Source organism: Zalophus californianus, chromosome 4 (genome assembly GCF_009762305.2).
Source record: "Zalophus californianus isolate mZalCal1 chromosome 4, mZalCal1.pri.v2, whole genome shotgun sequence".
Lineage (NCBI taxonomy): Eukaryota > Metazoa > Chordata > Mammalia > Carnivora > Otariidae > Zalophus > Zalophus californianus.
Genome location: NC_045598.1, coordinates 96692555 through 96712139, shown reverse-complemented (window position 1 = coordinate 96712139; position 19585 = coordinate 96692555). Strand labels below are relative to the sequence as shown.

Sequence of the window (19585 nt, the reverse complement as noted above, 5' to 3'; positions counted from 1 at the left end):
CATTTATTCTCTTACAATTCTGTAGGTCAGAAGTCCATGCAGGGTTTAACTAGGTTCCCATCTAATGATCTCACAAGGCTGAAATCAAGGTGTCAACATAGGCTAGCATCTTATCTGAGGCTCTGGGCCCTCTCCCAAGTTCACATGGTTGTTGGCAAAATTCATTTCTGTGTGGGGGTAAAACTCCTAGGACTTCAAGGCCAACAGGAGATCATCTCTCTGACCTCCCTTGTCTCCCACCTCTAGACTCCCCTCATGAAAGCTCATCTGAGGGCTGCCTAGGTGACTCAGTCGGTTAAGCGACTGACTCGGTTTGGGCTCAGGTCATGATCTCAGGGTCCTGAGATTGAACCCTGTGTCGGGCTCCACACTCAGCTTGGGGGCTGCTTGAGATTCTCTCCCTCCCGCTCTGCCCCTCCCCTCACTCACACCCTTTCTCTCCTCCAAGAATAAATAAAATCTTAAAAATAAAAAACTAAAAGCTCACCTGCTTAGGTTAGGCCCAACCAGAAGAATCTCCCTCTTGATTAACCCAACTGATCAGAGATCTTAATTACAACTGCAGTAATCTCTTTGTTATAAAGGAGATATGAGGTATCCTCTAATATCCACAGGTCCAGCCCATGCTCAAGAGCAGGGGATTATACACAGCATGTACACTAGGTGGTGGGATTCTTGGTAGCCATCTTAGAATTCTGCCAACCACATGGCTTTTAGCAGCTTGGAATAAAATCCTGGATACAACAATGAAGCACTCTTAGGACATTCTGCATTACCAGTATTCTTGGTGGCCCAAGAATAATTCTGTGAGGAAAAACCTGCACATATATGAGCCAAAAAGAGATTCAGCAAGATCAATGTATGCTAAAATTAGTAAACTAATCTTTAGTTCATTTAAGTACATTTTAGTACATTTAAGCAGAAAAAGGTATTTGCCTAGTTTCTTGTTAGTTTCCTAGAGTTACCATAACGTTACTACAAATGGATGGCTTAAAACAACAGAAATTTATTCTCAGTTCTGATGGCTAGAAGTGTGAAATTAAGGTGTTGACAAGGTTGGTTCTTCCTGGAGGCTCTAAGGGAGAATGTGTGCCCTCTTTTCTAGCTTCTACCAATTCTTGTATTCCTTGGCTTCTAGATATAGTACTGCAATTTCTGCCTCATCTTCATATAATGTTCTCCCGATATGTCTGTGTCTGTGTCCAAATTCCCCTCTTCTAAGAATACCAGTCATTGGATTAGTGTTTACTGTAATTCAGTATGACTTCATCTTAATTTGATTACATCTGCAAAGACCCTATTCCCAAAAAGGCCACATTCTGAGCTTCTGAGTAGACATGAATTTTGAGAGGACAATTCAATTAAGTATAGTCCCAAAGTTTCTCCCCCCCACCCCAAACATTAGTAATTATAAAGGAAAAATAACAATTTTACTATGAATAATCCTGGCAGACTCCACTTTAACCAACTGATTAAGGCAAACATCACTAATAATACGTTTCAACATCTTATGACCCTTGGTATGATGCAGTGAGAAGGGTACATAACCTAAATAATGTTTCAAGGGAAAGATCAGATAAAAACAAGTAGAGGGATGTTTACAAAATAACTGACCAATGTTGTTCCAAAGTGTTCAGATCATGAAAAGTAAGGAACTATCACAGAATGGAGGAGAGTGAGGAGACATAACAACTAAATGCAGGGTGGGATCCTGGATTTGATTCTGGAAAAGAAAATGGATATGAGGGAAAAAACTGACAAAACCTGAATTAATTTTGTAGTTTAGTTAATGTTGTGTCAAGGTTAATTTCCTAGTTTTTGAAAATTGTTCTATGGGTTAGGTAAACTTAACATAATGGGAAACTGGGTGAAGAGTTTATGAGAACTTTCTATACAATTTTTCTAATTCTTTTTTAAGTCTAAAATTATCTCAACAGGGACACCTGGGTGGCTCAGTTGGTTAAGCATCTGCCTTTGGCTCAGGTCATGATCCCAGGGTCCTGGGATGAAAGCCCTGCAGGGAGCCCGCTTCTCCCTCTGTCTGCTGCTCCCCCTGCTTGTGCGCACGTGCTCTTTCTCTCTCTCTCTGACAAATAAATAAAATAAAATATTTAAAAAATAAATAAAATAATCTCAACAAATACATATTCTCCTGATTACTAACGAGGCTGAGCATAATTTCAAGTGCTTATTTGCCTATACAATTTTTTATTTTTTTAATTTTATTTTTTTAAACTTTTTTTTTAAAGATTTTATTTATTTGAGAGAGAGAGAGCATGAGCAGGGAGTAGGGGCAGAGCAAGAGAGAGAAGCAGACTCCCCGCTGAGCAGGGAGCCCAATACAGGCCTCAATCCCAGAGCTCCAGGACCATGACCTGAGCTGAAGGCAGATTCCTATCCAGTGAGCCACCCAGGTGCCCCTATGCAGTTTTTTTTAATGTAGACATTCAAGTCATTCCATTTCTTTTCCTTGACTTTTTCTTATTTATATGTACTAATTTAGTATATAGTCATGATACTAATACATTATCAGTTTTACGTGTTCCATTTACTCTCCTAATTTGATTTTTAATTTTTAATGCTATTTAATATCAATTGTTTAATATCAATGACTATATTAAAATATAGTCAAATTTATTACTATAAAGAAAGAGATTCAGAAGAGTTAGGCCTTGTGAAGAAGTTTTAGGAATACCTTCACCAATTTACTTTGCTCATTTATTTTTACTTTACACTTTACATACACACAAGAATGACACATGATAAAAACGTTTTTAAACTTTTATCTAATTAAACCTAAACTACATCTAAACAAGTTTTAAAGCATTCCATTAACAAATATAAAAATTCTAAGTAATAACAATATTATGTCAGAGTGAAAATGGCAACATATTTTCTTCTTGCTGGTGCACAAATAAGGATGTATCAGACAATCAATACTGTCTTAGATTTAATGAAATGTAGAATTCATTCATTCGATGAATATTTATTATGTACTTACTGTTATATTAGTCCCTGTCCTAGGTTTAGGGGATGCAATGATGAACCAGAGAACTGAAGCCTGGGCTATTGTTTAGGAAGAAGAGGAATAAACAAATTCATAAATGTGTTAATTTTGGATAGCAATACATGTTATGAAGACAATAAAACAAGATGTTATAGGGAGTGACAGCAATACTGGGTACTTTTACTTTAGAGAAGATCTTTGTGAGGCAAGTAACATTTGAGCTAAAAACTGAATGATGAGAAATTGCCAAAAAGTGATGATTGGTAGTGGTGGTGGGCACCTGGTTGGTTCAGTCGGTTGAGCGTCAGGCTCTTGGTGTCTGCTCAGGTCATGATCTCAGGGTCCTGGAATTGGGCTCCGTGTTGGCCTCCATGGTCAGGGAGGAGTCTGCTTCAGGATTCTCTCCCCCTTCCTCTGCCCTCCAACCGCGAGTGCGCACGTGTGCGTGCTCTCTCTCTCGAATAAATCTTAAAAAAGAAAAGAAGTGGTAATTTTGGGGAAAGAGAATTCCAGATGGAGGCAACAGTAAATGCAAGAGTTCTGAGTAGGAACAAATCTACAATGTTGGAAGAACCAAAATATCAATGGAATTGAATCATGGTGAACTAGGGGTTAGAGATTTAGTGGGAACTAGGTCATTAGGGCCTTGTAGGCCATGGTAAAAGAGTTTGGATTTTATTTTAAGTGTAATTGGTTTTCATTAGGATCTAATTTAAGTTTAATTAACAATATTTTTTTGTTCCACCTTTCCCTCTGGTTAACTGATTCTCAAAGCTAAAGTTTTAGGGTGACTACCTTTATAGTGCAGCAGCTTAGCATGGCCACATAAGTCTTGCCTTAAGTATATTGTTGACACTTTAAAGGAAAGGATATAGTTTTTGCATTATTCTTATTTAGATTCTAACATTTTATTACATATTGCTTCTTATTCTTATTTACATAATGCATTTGAACTGTTGGGGGCTTGTTAATGAATACAAAGTTTTAGAATGCAGGATTCTAGGACTAAATCTTAATTATTTCTTAATAATAAGAAATGATTATTCTTTATGAAAGTTTCTGCTCTAAATGGTGTTTTCCTGTTCTAAAATCTTGAATATTGATCCCTTTACTATCCACTATTACCGAAATTTTATAAAAGAAGTTCTCTTTATCTTCCCTAAATAGGAAGGACATAATGTCAGAATAAAAACAGTCCTTAAAATCTTGAATAAATTTAGCCTTATTTTTTAAAAATCTCCACATTGACCTAATTTTTCTCATTTTATAGAGACCTTACAAAAATCTCATCCTAGGGGCGCCTGGGTAGCTCAGTTGTTAAGCGTCTGCCTTTGGCTCAGGTCATGACCCCAGGTTCCTGGGATAGAGCCCCACATCAGGCTTCCTGCTAGGCAGGAAGGAACCCTGCTTCTCCCTCTCCCACTCCCCCTGTTTGTGTTCCCTCTCTCGCTGTCTCTCTGTCAAATAAATAAATAAAATATTTTAAAAAAATCTCATCCTATACAGTTGCCATCACTGCTCAAGAAAACCTTACAAATATGTAAAGGACGGTTACTTTTGATTGTCGAATATACTCTAGAGATATGTGCTTATTGATATTTGTAGAGAGAGAAAAAAAACCACAATCATAATCGATTTCATTGTCTAAGTTTCTCAGAGAAGAAAAACCAATATGATAAATACCAAAAAATAATGCATGCATTTTTTTGTTTCCTGTTATTCCTTAACAGACTAAATATCTCCTCAAAATCCATGACTACCCCATTGTATAGGAAAAGGTTTCCCAAGTGACTTCACAAGTTTCTGCTTTAACTTATTTCTGTTTTAAAAAATAAACATAACTATATTTTTCAGCTTTTTAATTTGACTTCAAAATTATTCTGAAAAAAATTATTGCTGCAAAATGTAGTGATCTTCTAAAAATGAAACCAACCTCTAGTTATGGGTAGTACTTGTATAAAGATTAAATCACTTAAACTAGTGATTTAAATCAAATGACTCCATCTTTTGCTTTCTTGAATGCATTGGAAGCTATAATGTATGTTTCTGGATGTATGCATATTTGCATTTTCTGTTAAATGTAAACTGATACTAATTATGGACTGAGGAGGAATTTAAAGGCAATTGAGACAATCAGAATGATGAAGATGAAGTGGTTATATGATTTAAGAAGGTATTTAGAAACTATGTGTCATGGTAGAAATCAAGACTTATTTTTCCTTATTAATTGGGATTGTATATATAGAATTTAATGAGACTATTATTTTTTACATTTCCCATTACTATGATATTTGAGAAGGTGTGCTTAGACCTAATTCTACTTTTAGCCCAGCTTCACGTGACCTCGTTTCTAGTGCAAGAGCCCAAGGCAGTTTCTCTGTAACATTAGATTGGATTATCCAGACTAGATCTATTCCTAAGAAGAGATCTCAATTTAAGAAATGGACAAAGGAAACAAAACAGCTGGTTTGATATATTAAATGATTTGTACTGCCCCAACAGAACATTCCAATTTCTAACAACTTCTTACACTGTTGTTCAGTGCTATTCATTCAACAAGCTTTTGAGAGTTGTCTATACCACGCACTGTCAGGACAAAGGATGCAAAGATGAATGTCATAGGCTCTGTACTAAAGTATCAATAGCTAGTATAAACTAATAATTACATTACAGTGAGCTATGAAAGCACTGAAAGCAAATGCGAAGCAAGTTATCTTGTGCCTAGGAAAAGTGTGGGAAGGCATCAAAGAGAACAAAGAGGCAGCTTGGAGGTGGAATGGAATTGTACCAATTGGAACAGAGGTAAGAGGAAAATCTTTTTAAAAATCATAAGTAGGATACTGCCTCTTAGAATTCAAGAAAATTTGTTCAGAATTGGAGGCTGCTTACTCTCTTAACACTGTGCATCTTTCCTTCATTGCACTTATTTCACTGTGTACGTTTGAATTTGTTTTTGTGATTACTGAATGATGCTAGACTGAAAGTTCCTTGAGGACAGAACCATATCCATTTGTCTTGAGAACTGTATACACTTCAACGATGACACATAAGAGAGGTAGGATAAATATGTGTTGAAAGCGAAAATAAAGTGGGTAGCAGAATTCTCAGGAGCGTGACTGGTCATTGTTTATCTAATACTGTCAAAAGAGAGAGCCACAGAATCTGGGAAACGCATTCCTCTCACCAGAGGGTACTGCTCCATTGTTTGACAAGGGAAAATTCATTGAATTTTTCTGTGGCCACAATTAACTATTTTCTTCCTTCCTCGTACCCCGTTGGATTAATCATCCATTTGCCTTGATTTCAACCTTTTGGTTACTGATTCAGCCTCTTTGATTACCGGATAGACCACGATTATCTTGTGGTGACTGCAAAGGTCAGATGAAGGAGGGTTTTTTTGGTTGTTTTTTAATGATTATGCTGCCTTGCTCACTCTTGTCCGTCTGTTGCAAGCAATATAGTTTCTGGGAGACAAAGGTACCACGTAAAACTTTCAAATTACCTTACTAAAAATCTACTCTATACTAATGAAAATTCCAATATATTATAGCAAACAAGAGGAAAAAAAGACTTGCACTATGAGGAGAAACTGGGGTTTGAGGTTTCTGTATTATCGCTGAGAAAAAGCGAAATCCTTTAGATGACATTCCTGGAAATGTCCTCCAAATTGTTCGCCCTCAAAGTTTACCCTGGTCTCGCTGCTTAAGGCATAGTCATATTCAGGTTTGCAAAGATCAGAGACGCCGAAAGTTACCCGCCACCCCACCCCATGCGTCCCAGCGGAGTCAGTAAACACCGAGATTGCTTCTCGCAGCTCACGGGGGAGGGAATGTAGGGTAACGTGGGCAACCATCTTGGTTGTGGCTAAGAGCAGCGCACTAGTTGGCGTCACTCAGCCCTCATGCGCAGGCGTATTAGGAGTACACGCCCCCACCCCCCCCACCCCGCTTCCCGTGCACGCGCTCGGAGCCCGCAACTCTCGCGAGAGAAGCGAGATTTATTCCTACGTACCGGGCCGTGCTGCTTATGGCGGCGCTGGAGAGGGGGCGCTGAGCTGTTGGGGTAAGTACGACCTCGGGGTCCAATTGGGGGTAGCAAGAAGCCAGGCTAGGGGCAAATGAGAAGACAAGGACTAAAGGGAGAGACTCCTGAGTCAAGGTGGGCACTCCTAGAGCTCCGGGCAGGGAAGATCTCGCCCTTAGTCTCTACCCTGGGCTTTTCCACCTGGCCTCCGTTTAACTGTCTAAGCCTCACGTCAGGCCGCAGAGCCGAAACGAAGAGTCGAGGCCAGGCAGCCGCGCGTGGTGGTGGTGGTGGTGACTACAGTGGGGGGAGGGAGCGAAAATGGAGGCTCCGACCGCAGCCAAGATGGAGGCAGGGGTGCGGGGCTTGGGCGCGGAGGCTGCTGGGAATTGTAGTCTAGCCACTTCCTCCTCTGCACTCGGCGGGGGGAACGGGAACTACAAGTCCCGGCGGGCGGGGCGAGGGGGTGGTGGCGCGGTCCTTTGTGTGAAGCTGGAGGAGCCGGAGGCAGAGGGAGAGGGGCCTACTCTCACTCTGGACCTTATAGCTTACTGTCCGTCACCTGCTTGGGGGTCTGACTACGAGTACCAGAGCGCAGTGCGGTAGTGGCGCCTCCTTTGTGTATGGACTGAGACCCCGCTCCATCTAAATGCTTAGAGACACCTCCTTTCCTATTGAAAGCCCACTTTCCTGTTGAAGGGACACTTCAAACAGCTCAGCTGAAGTGTCATCTTTACTTCCACTCACCTGGAACTGTCTGTCTTGAGTCCCCGCACCCAGCCTTCCCTTCTTGCTTTCCCTTCGGCTTCTTGAGAAAGAAAACCAGCCCCTAATCTTCGGCACGTGTCTCTCACTGCTCTATCCTGGGGTTAGGGCGTGCTCTATTAGAGCTCAGTGGAGCCGTCCTTAACCGCCATCTCTGGCTCTTACGGTGCAAAAGCCTGGTCTACGTTGAGCAATGAACGACTTGGCTTCGTCATTCTCTGTAGAGTTAGTTTTTTAGAGCCCTGGTCGGAGACACTTGAGGTTTTTAACCATCCGATATTTTGTCAATATGAAATTTTAGTGTCACGGTTCTTTTGCTTTAAGGTTTTCCTTTAGAAACACCCAGGTGGCTTCTTTCTTGCTTGACTCAAAAGTGAGGCAGGGAACGCTCCCTAAAAACAGCCATCAATCTGCAAACACAAAAGTCTGAACATTGTAGGAGGAGGTAATTGCTTTGCACCTAAAATGAGTGAAAAAATGTGGTCCTCTTTAAAGAGTTTGGAGACAGGCTTGGGGAGGGAGGGAGGACTCCCGAAGACACTGTGGGGGTTAAATTTCCTTTGATAGACTTTGCTTTTGATGAGGAAGATATATGAACTGGCAGCTCTTGGCCAGAGCCACCGGTCTGTAAAATTTAGGTACCAAGTTACAGCTTGTAAGTTATTCTGTTATCAAAATGCTGAGTAATTTTCATTTTGAGTTTCTAGAAGATAAGCATTCTTAATACTACATTGAGGGGTAGTGCAATACCTTGGTGCTTTTGGGATACTAATGAATAATAGTCATTCTTGGTGTGGGTAAGGAGAGGGTTTATATGCCTGAATGGACATATACCTGAGTCATAATATCTAGATAAATATTCAACCTTGTTTCTTTTTGTTTCCTTTTAGCCTTAGGCCTGAAATAAAAGAGATGGTAGTGGTTTGAGTGATTTTGCAGCTGCTCTGGATGTTTACCATTGAGATGAGTATTTATAGTAGCTGAGTTGAAAAGTAAAGTATTTGAGGCGCAGAAGATAGGTTTTCTTTTTTTGTAATTAAGTTCTGACTTACCAAGTATGACCTTTAGAGTGTGGTTGAAAATTCTAGTAAATTCCTACAATTCAAAAATGAGATCATGAAAGCTGACATTTAGTCCTGCTTTATCCCGCTTCTGTTTTCCCCTCCAGCCATCTAAAGATACACTGTGCGGGGCCGTTCAACATTTTTAAAAAATTAGTTTTTTTTAAAATATACGTTACATAAAATTTATCATTTTAATCTTTTTTAAGTGTATGGCTCACAGTTATTAAATTCATTCACGTTGTGAGGGCCATACTTGTGAGAAGGTAGTTGAAACATGGAAATGCTGTTTGGACAGATTTTTTTAAGGTGCTGAACTTAGGACTGTATTATGAAATAAAATAAAAATCTTGATTTCGTTAAATAAACACAGAATTGATGCCTTCTTAGCTTTGTCTTTTCAAAAACCAAAAGGATACCTACTTTGAGATCTTTGACTCAAACTGTCTTAGGGAGAGCTGTAAAACTTGTAGGATTTTTTCATAATAGAGAATTATAGCCACAAAAAAAAAAAAAAAAAAATTTTTTTCTAAGACTTCGTGGCTAGAATGTCTCCAGGGGTGAAACTGCTTTGGTAGAAGTGACTTGTTTTCTTGAATTCCATCATTTCTTGATGTTAAATTCTTTTTGCCAAGTCAGGATTTTAAAACATTCCTTTGTCTAGATATTGGAATGTTTTCCACTTCCATGTATGAGTGAGTACCTGGTTAAAAACAATGCAAAACTTTTTTTCAGTTCATACTGCCAAGCCTAAGGAATTGTGCTACATTTTTCGTTAGGGTTATTGAACTGGAATATGATCTAGGCAGTATTCTGTTCAGAAGTATTGAATGGTAATTTTATTTTTGGAGTGTTTTTATATTTAATATGCCCTTTAATGCTGAGGTAAAACTGTGTAGTTGAAAATAAACTGATTAGCAGTTTCTCCACAGTTAACATGTAGGCTATCCATTGGTTTGTAGCTATAGCCAGTAGATAACCAGCTAGTTATTTGCATTTCTGCTTCTCAAATGTAGTATGTACAAGCTCCTGCTATGATCAGATTTGCTAGATAACTGCCTCCTTTTATCTCAGAGTCTTCGCCCAGGAGCCTTTTACTATTTATTGGGCATGCCAGAGCCTTTTGCCCTGGTAAGCCTATACTTGCTGTGACCAATATAGTAGCTGCTAGCCACGTGTGGCTGTTGTGCATTTAAACTGTGTACATTCTGAATTGAACTGTGCTATAATTGTAAAATAAACATTGGATTTCAAAGAAAACTTTTAGATTGATTACATATGGAAAACATTTTGGGTATATTTGATTAAATAGACTTAATTAAAATTAGTTTCACCTGTTTCTCAACTTTTTTTTTTTAATTTGGTAGAGAGCGCGCGCACAAGCAGGGAGAGCAGCAGGCAGAGGGAGAGGAAGGGAGAAGCGGGCTCCGTGCTGAGCAGGGAGCCCGAGATTCAGGATGCGATATGGGGCTTGATCTCAGGACCCTGAGATCATGACCAGAGCCGAAGGCAGTTGCTTAACTGACTGAGCCACCTAGGCGCCCTGTTTCTCTCAACTTTAATATGATCACCAGAAAATTTTAAATTACATACATGGCTTACACTGTATTTCTGTTGGGACAGTGCTGGTCTACACTATTCTCTGATTTTGTGTCTGGAACGTTCAGCTTCTTACACTGGCATCTGTCCTATTTCAAAGTATTAGTATATTGTAAAAACAGTTAAGTGATAAATGGATAAGTAACTTTAAATGTCTTAATAACTGTTCGGGTAACTAACAGCCCATTATAATTGCTATTACTAAACATATACAAAAAGATAGTTGCAGCAATTTGATATTCTTTAATTTCTGCTCGCCATGTTGCTGACTTGGTTAATTATCTGAACTTTATCATTTTCCATAGATTGTAAAGTAAAAGTGAATTAAAACCTGTTAAGCTCTTCAGTTATACAGGTTATAGGAAAACATGACATACTTAAACTTGAGTTATAATCAAAAAATATGAAGGAGGAACTTAGGGTAAGAATATTATTCATATAAAGCAACAATAGAGAACCTTTTCAGTCCCATGCTGCCTAATTGGATCTTTGCTCTTCTCAAAAAAAAAACAAAAACAAAAAACAAACTTTCTGAAGAAAGTAAGTTAGGTGGGGAGACTTATAGACTGGTTTAGCCTTTCATTAACATTCTCCCCAAGTGAGTGCTGTACAAACTCTGACAGTAATTTGTCAAAATGACAGATTTTAGATGGATTGCTGGCCACATAAGTTATAGTTCAGCACATATTTAGTGCCTACTGTGCCTAGTTTCTAGTAGTCCTTTTGAGGTAAAGCAACGAACGGGGGGGGGACTAAATAAAACAGGTGATGATAATTTTAAGACAGGTGAAATAGGGAATGACTAATTGGGTTATCAGTTTAAGGAATTAGCTTTAACTCCCAACTAAAACAACATAATAGTTGATAATTAACTAGGGATGCTACTGTTTCCAAACTGAGTAGATAACTTAGCAATCAGGGAGACTCTCAGATCAACATTTAAATTGCCTAAATATTTTAGTTGTTACTCTGTATTTCTTGTGACTAAGTATCTAGCCTTTGGGGGCTAGAGGGAATGCGCTGTGTTCAGAGGGCTCATAGGGGTAAGGCAGACGACTTGTCAGTACCACCCATGAATGGTGATAATCTTGGCATGAGTGCATAGCCCATTTTATTAAAATGCCCAGTGGGTACTTTTTAAGGGTTTCATTAAGTGTTAATTTGACTGAAAAGTGTTTAGTTTAACCATAGAAATCTCATAGCTGTGAAGGTACTAATGAAGTGAAATTCCACCACTTGGGGTTTTTCATGATGGTGGGTGTGTTTGAGCTTTAATAGATCCTAATAAGCTTCATTAGTGCCCAAGACTGGCTCTGCAATGCTCCAGATTTTAGATTCTGGAAGTCTCATTTCTCTGTTACTATATAGACAGTTCTTAATACAACATCCTACACTAGGTTAATCCTATTCAAGTTTTTCAAGATAGGTTCCCCTCCCCCCATGATACACACAGTCTTGTCCTTAGTTTGATGAAATTCTTGCCTGTTTTACCAGATAGCAATTTTGAGGTCTTTGGGTTCGTAAATAGATGTAAGATAGTAAGATTAAACCAGTGTATTGAGTCTGTATTTTTAAAAAGAAATTATTTCTTGATGGGATAAGTAAGACTATACAGTTAATCAAAACAGAATTTTTAGAAGTTAGTAGAACTGTCTGCACTTAAATTTGGTGTTGTTTTCCTATTATGGATTAACTGCCTCTTTGCTGTTGTAGTTTTGCTATGGTTAAGTTTCACAGTGCTGGATTAGTGCTGAAGGGGGCTGTGATAAATAAACTTGAGTTTGTTTCATAATTGGAGGAACAGGGGTGCCTGGGTGGCTCAGTTGGTTAAGTGGGTGCTTTCGGCTCGGGTCATGAACCTGGGGTCCTGGGATCGAGCCCCACATCTGGCTCCCTGCTCAGCGGAGAGCCTGCTTTTCCCTCTCCCTCTGCCTGCCACTCTGCCTACTTGCACGCTCTCTGTCGAATAAATAAATAAAATCTTTTTTTAAAAAAGTGGAGGAACAAGATACATAAAAACATGAAGTAAGAAAAGGGCAGAAATGATTTGGTATCAGAAAGAATGATGCAGACAGTGGGAGTTACTGCCTCACAGTGAAAATTAAGGTAGTAAGTCTGTACTGGAATGGTCAAAAAAGACTTCTGTGTCACTTTGAAGATGGCAAAATTATCTTCTTTGTGAGAAGACCCATATATGCACAAAGAAGACTAGAATTCAGGCATCTCCCAGGGGTTATGAGGATTAGGCAGGAAAATAAACCTATCTAGGAGAAGAACTGGAGAGCCATCAAAAGGTAAAGATGGAAAGGTAGAATAGAGAACATCTTAAGTGGTGGCTCTTAAATCCTGGCTGCAAGTCAGAAACGGGCCGGGGCTGGCGGGGGGAGGATAAAATGTACCAACTCCTGGGACCTAACGCTAGTGAAATTAAATTAGAATCTCAAGGTAGGATCCAGGCGCGCGCGTGCGTGCGTGTGTAAGTTACCCAGGTAGTCGGGTTGGGATGCAGCCAGGATTAAGAACTTCCCATCTAGAATGCTGGAAAAATCACTGAGGTTTTGGACAATGAAATGAGATGAAATTGAAGTTACAGATTGATCAGTTTGGCGGTGTTATGTGACAGAAAATGAAAAGGGTTGACACTGGAAGTTAGATATGTTAGATATCTGGACTAAAATGTGTCATTTAGGACAAAAGATCTCTTTAAGGAAATATTGATAAAGACTTGCAACATAGGGTGTGGAGGTGGAGTGAAAAGAGTCAAAGATCATAACAGAAATGGCCCTACTTCAGGCCAGTTAAATTATTCTTTGAGTGGGGACTGGGCATAAGTATTTATTAAAACTTCCCAAGTGATCTGCAACCATTGCTCTAAGAAGTATCTAGTCTGGGGAAATAGAATGATTCAAATAAAATCTGAAAGATGGGACAAATGTAATATTTGATATTTGAAGTAATAATATAAAGTCAGGGAATGTTTAGTCTGCCACACACACACACACAAAACAGCCACAGATCAGCTGTTGATAAGTTTTCATTTTGCATATGTGAAACTGAAATTTAGAGAGATGAAGTGACTTGTTCATGGCATTTTACTAGGGAGTGTCAGTGAATGAACTTGAGCTCTCCTAGTCTATAAACTTCACAAGCTCTGGCCTCTCACCATATAGTCATTCTTATTTCTGATGTTTTTAAAATAAACACACTTCATTTTTCACCATTTCTAAAACCAAATCTACCTTTTTCTTCTCCCTATATAAATCACTTAGCTAATAGCACCAGTTTAGTTAATATTTCAGTCAGTGCAAAAGAATCATTTTTATGGCCAATATAAAGCACAGTTCTGTGGTTTGACTTACAAATATATTTCACTTCCCATCTTTTCTCATCTTAATTGTTTCTTTTTTATAGCCATTTCTCTCATCTATTTCTGGCAACAGCTCAAATGAGATTTCTGTTTTCTTCACTCAGTCATCTCCCATAGGATTTCAAGACTTAATACCCTTTCATCAAGAACTAAGGCTGTTTCCTGTTATATCAAGTTGAAATACTTCATAATCTGGCTCCACTATACCTGTCACACCACATATCCCATTTCACTCTGTTCTGGCCAGACTAGCTTATTGATTCCTGTGAAACAAGCCACACTTGTTGCCACAGTCCTTCATGTAATAAACCTCCCTTGATGTCAGGCATAGAAGATCATATACGTGGTCCCTGCTTTCAAGGAACTTAGAATTTAGTGGCATACCCTGGCTTGGCTTGTGTGATGTGCCTAGGATACTTGGCTGTTTTATTTCTCTCAAAATTTTGCCTATTTCACCAAATTAAGTCTCCATCTTTGATTAAAAGCCTTCTCTGTGCTCACGATGTTGTTTCAATGTATATACAATGGTGAATAAACAATAAGTAGTAGTTCTAATACAAAGTATATGGCAGTACTCAAGATGAGCAAATTATTTTTGGCATTTTCTATATTCTGGTTTTTCTCCACATATAACTCTTGTTATACGTAAATTACTTGATGGCAGGAACTTCTTTTGTATTTTCCACAATACCTACCACAGTGCTAGATGCTTATAAAACACTTGTATTAAATTGAATATTATGCTCTGAAACTTAGAACTTATGGTGTGGGGGTGTCACCAAGGAATGTGAAATTCCCATTTTGAGTGTGTGACATCAAAGGAGGTGGTATCCTTTAGCACTTGAGAGATTGCTCAAATAACATCAAATGAGTGTGCTTCCAAGTTTCCTGCATTACTTGTTTAACCAGTGATTCTGAGTTTATGAAATGAGCCTGTCCCTCTACCCACCCTCTGTCCTGGTTCTTTTATGTAAATTATACTTAATGTCTTCATTTTTTATCTCTAGTATGAAGTGTAACAGAACAGACTTTACCACCTGAAACTGCTGCTTCAAGTTCAGATCAGGCAAGGAACAAACCTCGAAACAAACAACAAGACCAAAGAAGAGTACACTTAAGTTGAAGACACAACACTTGATCTGAAACAAGAAGTTTGTGCCTACTCAACAGCTTTGAAAGAGCACTTCCCAACGCTGCTAGTAGTCTTTGTTTTCTTCAGTGCTGTACTGTGAGATTGCCCGGTGCAGCAGCAGTTGTATTCTTTATTAGCTTGATAGATCATTTTCTCTCGCTCTTTTTTTTTTTAATACTAGCAACTTTCATCCTTTGAAACGTGTGCTGAAAAAGAAGAATCAGCAAATACTACTGAAAGTGCAATATTTGATTATCACTGCGAGGTAGGTTTATAGTTTTCTGTCAGCAAGAATCAGTTTATAATTTTGGATTTCCTCATTATTTTGGTCAAATATCAAATGTTCTTAATCTGTTTTCTTCTAAAGATATTCTGAAAACAATTTACATTCTCAACTAGTCTGAAAATACCAAAACTAGATTAATTTATTGTTTCTTATTAAACAAGGACAATATTTATGGCCAAACTATGGGATTTTTCACACAGGATTACATTTGCTAATACATGTGGATCTCAATTAATTGGTCTCTTAGAAAGAAAAACTCTCATCTGTACTGTTTAAAAGTTAGGGTTTCAGTTAATGGATGCCCTTTGACGGCTATGTTCAGAGGTCTCTCTAAAGGGGTAAAGCAAGAGAGAAGGGACATTTAAGGTGAGTAGTGCTTTGAGAGAAAGAAGAGACTTCTAGTAGCAACAGAATGAGCAGATTCAGGGAAATTTGAAAGCACATGGTATAAGGTAAGTCCATTATGAACAGAGTAGGAAATACAGTTTTGTGGGTAGAGAGAGTAATTAGGGAAGCTTGCTGAAGGCAGGTTCTGAAGGCCCACTGTATTTGACTTTGTTCTGTGGAGAAGTCATATTTATAAGCAAGGGCTTAATGGGTTTCTTATTTCAAAACTGAGATAGTTTTATTGCTTCAGATTTTATTTTTTTTTTAAAGATTTTATTTATTTGAGAGAGAGAGCACATGAGAGAGGGGAGGGTCAGAGGGAGAAGCAGACTCCCCACTGAGCAGGGAGCCCGACATGGGACTCGATCCCGGGACTCCAGGACCGTGACCTGAGCCGAAGGCAGTCGCCCAACCGACTGAGCCACCCAGGCGCCCTTGCTCCAGATTTTAAAGACACACTTAAAGTTACATATTCAGAAGTGTATCTTTTAAAACAAATGGTGCAACTTTTAAGGGATAGGCTGAAGATGAGAAGACCTGTTAAGAGCAATGGATAGAATATAAGGAAGATAAAAGCCATGGAATAGGCAGAGAAAGAGGCAGTAGGTGTTTCAGTGGTAGAAGTAATAGGACTTGATAACCAATTAATTGAATATGAAGATGAGCCTGGAGGGAAGTGACCTAGTCTATCCAGTTGTAGAAGTTCAAAACCTTTGTTGTTCATAGGAATAGGGAAGTTTATGTGGGGACTTGATCAAAGCAAAATATGTTGTGGAAATCTATTGCATTCATTAGATAGTAATTTGAAAATTGAGGAAATACGCTAGCATGGAATGTTGAACAGTGGTTTTTTTGGGAAGGGAGGATTAGGAAAGGCAATTCTCCTTTTTAATCTTCAGGTTTTCTAAAAAAATAAATAAATCTTTGTATTCAGAAAGGAGTCCTCACTTTATAGGTAATAAATGAAGAAGTGCCAAAGAAGAGAATGTTCAGAGAAATGGGTAGCCAGGAGGGAATACCAAGGAAGATAATTTCAAGGAGGATTTGGTGGTAAACCTTTTTAAAAATGCTGCAGCAATCAAATAGAATGAGGAATGAAAATACTAGGTCATTCCTAGGTTGATGTCTTGTAAAAGCTTCATCACCATTTCAAGAAGCACTTGGGCCTTTAATCTGCAATTTATTTAGAGGCTGAGGAGCCTACTGTGGACCAAAATTACTCCTTAACTGAAAACTACCAATAATAACCAATTTATCTGTCTCTCTCCCATAAACAGTCTTAAGGCTGCTGTACTATTTGCTTTTTCTGTTTGTTTCTTCATACCTCCTCATCTGATTTTAAAATTAATTTTAGGCTGTTATAAATTGTGCTGGGTTAGATAAGATAATGCAGATTGAAACTGCACAGTTTTGACTGAAAGCAGGTGAAAGACTAGAACTAAAGCTTCAATTTCATTTTATTGAATTGTAGAAATGGATTTAAAGTAGAAGTGCTTTTTTTTAGCCTAATTTGTATTCTGAATATTAGTTTACTACATTAGTTTACTGAACATTTTTATAAATTTTATTTTTATTTTTTTAAAGATTTTATTTATTTGAGAGAGCATGAGAGGGGGGAGGGTCAGAGGGAGAAGCAGACTCCCTGCTGAGCAGGGAGCCTGCCGCAGGACTCCAGGATTATGACCTGAGCCGAAGGCAGTCGCTTAACCAACTGAGCCACCCTGGCGCCCTAAATTTTATTTTATTTCTTAAAGATTTTATTTGAGAGCGAAAGAGAGCATGAGCTGAGGGGCAGAGGGAGAGGGAGAAGCTGGACTCCCAGCTGATCAGGGAGCCTGACATGGGGCTGGATCCCAGGACTCCGGGATCATGACCTGAACCAAAGACAAATGCTTAACCAGACTGAGCCACCAGGCACCCCTAAATTTTATTTTTTTTAAGTAAACTCTACCCCCAACATGGGGCTCAGACTCACGACCCGGAGATCAAGAGTTGCATGCTCCATCCGGTAAGCCAGCCAGGCACCCCAACGTGACCATTTTTAATATATAAATATATGTGCTCATAGCTTTGAAAATTTACAAAAGATAAATAACAATTGGGGTAGGAGATACAGTAAAATATGTTCTGATTTAAAAAAACATGTTCTGATTATGTAGTTGTAAAGTATTCCACTTAAAAGGGGTACAGCAAAGGAAATACATCTGATAATACAATAGAACCCCAGATTTTAAAAGGGACTTTTGTAACAGTGGTAAAGGTATTACATAATTAAGGAATAAATATGGGGACTCTGGGTGGCTCAGTCGTTAAGCGTCTGCCTTTGGCTCAGGCCGTGATCCCGGGGTCCTGGGATTGAGCCCAGCATCGGGCTCCCTGCTCTGCGGGAAGCCTGCTTCTCCCTCTCCCACTCCCCCTGCTTGTGCTCCCTCTCTGGCTGTGTCTGCCAAATAAATAAAATCTTTAAAAAAAATAATAAATATGGGAGACATTGGCCTGAAAAAAAAATCAAGAATAAAGCTTCTAAGAAGTTTGGTATGTGAAATGGATTTGTTTGCTCAAGGCAGTCTAAAGGTGACAAAAGGAAAGCAAAGGTGGGAACATTAAAAGAAAACTAAAGCCCCAGATTGAATGAGACTATAACTCTGTTAACTTTCTAGGAGTGTGGTAGTAGTTAATGGAGACCTATACAGGTCTTGACTGATTTTCAGTCAGGTGTGGGAACTTTGGAGCTTACCCTCTATCCCTAGCAAGATCCAAGAGCAAATGAATTTGAAAAAAAAAAAAAAAAGACTTTTCAATAAGGACATTTGACAGAGGATCTCATGATACTCTGATATGGTCACTCTGGAGAAATGTAGGTTGGAGTATAATACATTAAAAGGTATTAACTAATGGACTGATTTTCAGAGAGGTTTCCAAGTGTGTGTTGCCAGATTTCCCTCCTTGCCCTGCTTTTGAAAAGGACCTGATAAATAGTTATGTGAGCACTTACGTGCTAAGCACTACTATAGGCTTTATAGTGGAAAGCTCATCTAACCATCCCAACAACCTTGTGAGGTAGGCATTAAGGAAGGGCATAGAAGAATGCTTAAAAAAAAAAAACGATTACAAAGCCTGATTTAAAATTATCTCTAAGTTGGAATTGGAACTCCAGGTTAGCCAACAAAGGAAATGTAGTTTTCAATTAGCTTTTTCTTCAGGAACAAGAATGAGTTACAGAAGCACTAAAAGGAGAAAACCTGATTTTACTAATTAGTTAAGAAACAATGTGGAGATTTTTTACTATACAAAGTTACTGAAAGTTAGGTCTGTAAAATCAAACAATCATTCCATGCTTTCTGAATGTTTGTCAGGATACAGTAAGAGTAGTAGTAAACTGCACTTTAATGAGTAATTATTTGGAACATCTCCAGAACTTCAGTTATTGAGAAAAACAGTTGCATTCAGAAAACTGAAAGGATCAATGGGAGTTAAGGGAAGGTATGTTTAGAGAAAGAATACAGTCACTTTCTAAAACTGCCTTCAAGTGAAATAGGCTGCCTTTTCTAGACTTAATTCCTTGTCAGTAGCTGCCAAGCAGACTAGGTTAGGAAAAAGGCGGAAGAAACAACTCAGATGTTGCAAAAAGAAATTACAAAGCACAGAATTTTGATTCCTCCCTGCAAGGGAATTTGGAGACCCCTTAGGCCCCCACTTTACATTTGAGGAAGTAATCCTAGAGAAGTTCATGTACGAGAAGCAGGACTAAAAGCCGGTCTTTGGATCCTAGATCTGTGTTCTTCAGGGAACTTTAGTCGATTTCTTGGATTAGGAATTAAGTTTAAATTTGACCTCTGATTCTAATTCTTTTTTTAAAGGAATGAGTTAACATTGTTAATGACTTGATTTTCCAATTTTAAAAATAAATATGTAGAAAAGAGTAGAAAGTTTAAACTTTGTGAGGTTGGGGATTTTT

General features: G+C 38.6%; 1 protein-coding gene across 4 annotated transcripts in view; it reads left to right on the top strand.

Annotated features, from left to right (window-relative positions):
• Window positions 1–6949: 6949 nt before the first annotated feature.
• CSDE1 (cold shock domain containing E1) overlaps window positions 6950–19585 on the top strand; it is a 40229-nt gene continuing 27593 nt past the window's right edge. For all 4 annotated transcript variants that reach the window (XM_027599294.2, XM_035727023.1, XM_027599270.2 and 1 more), the window contains exons 1-2: window positions 6950–7069; window positions 14830–15219. The gene's annotated coding sequence lies outside the window, so the exon portion shown is untranslated. The remainder of the gene's footprint in view (window positions 7070–14829; window positions 15220–19585) is intronic.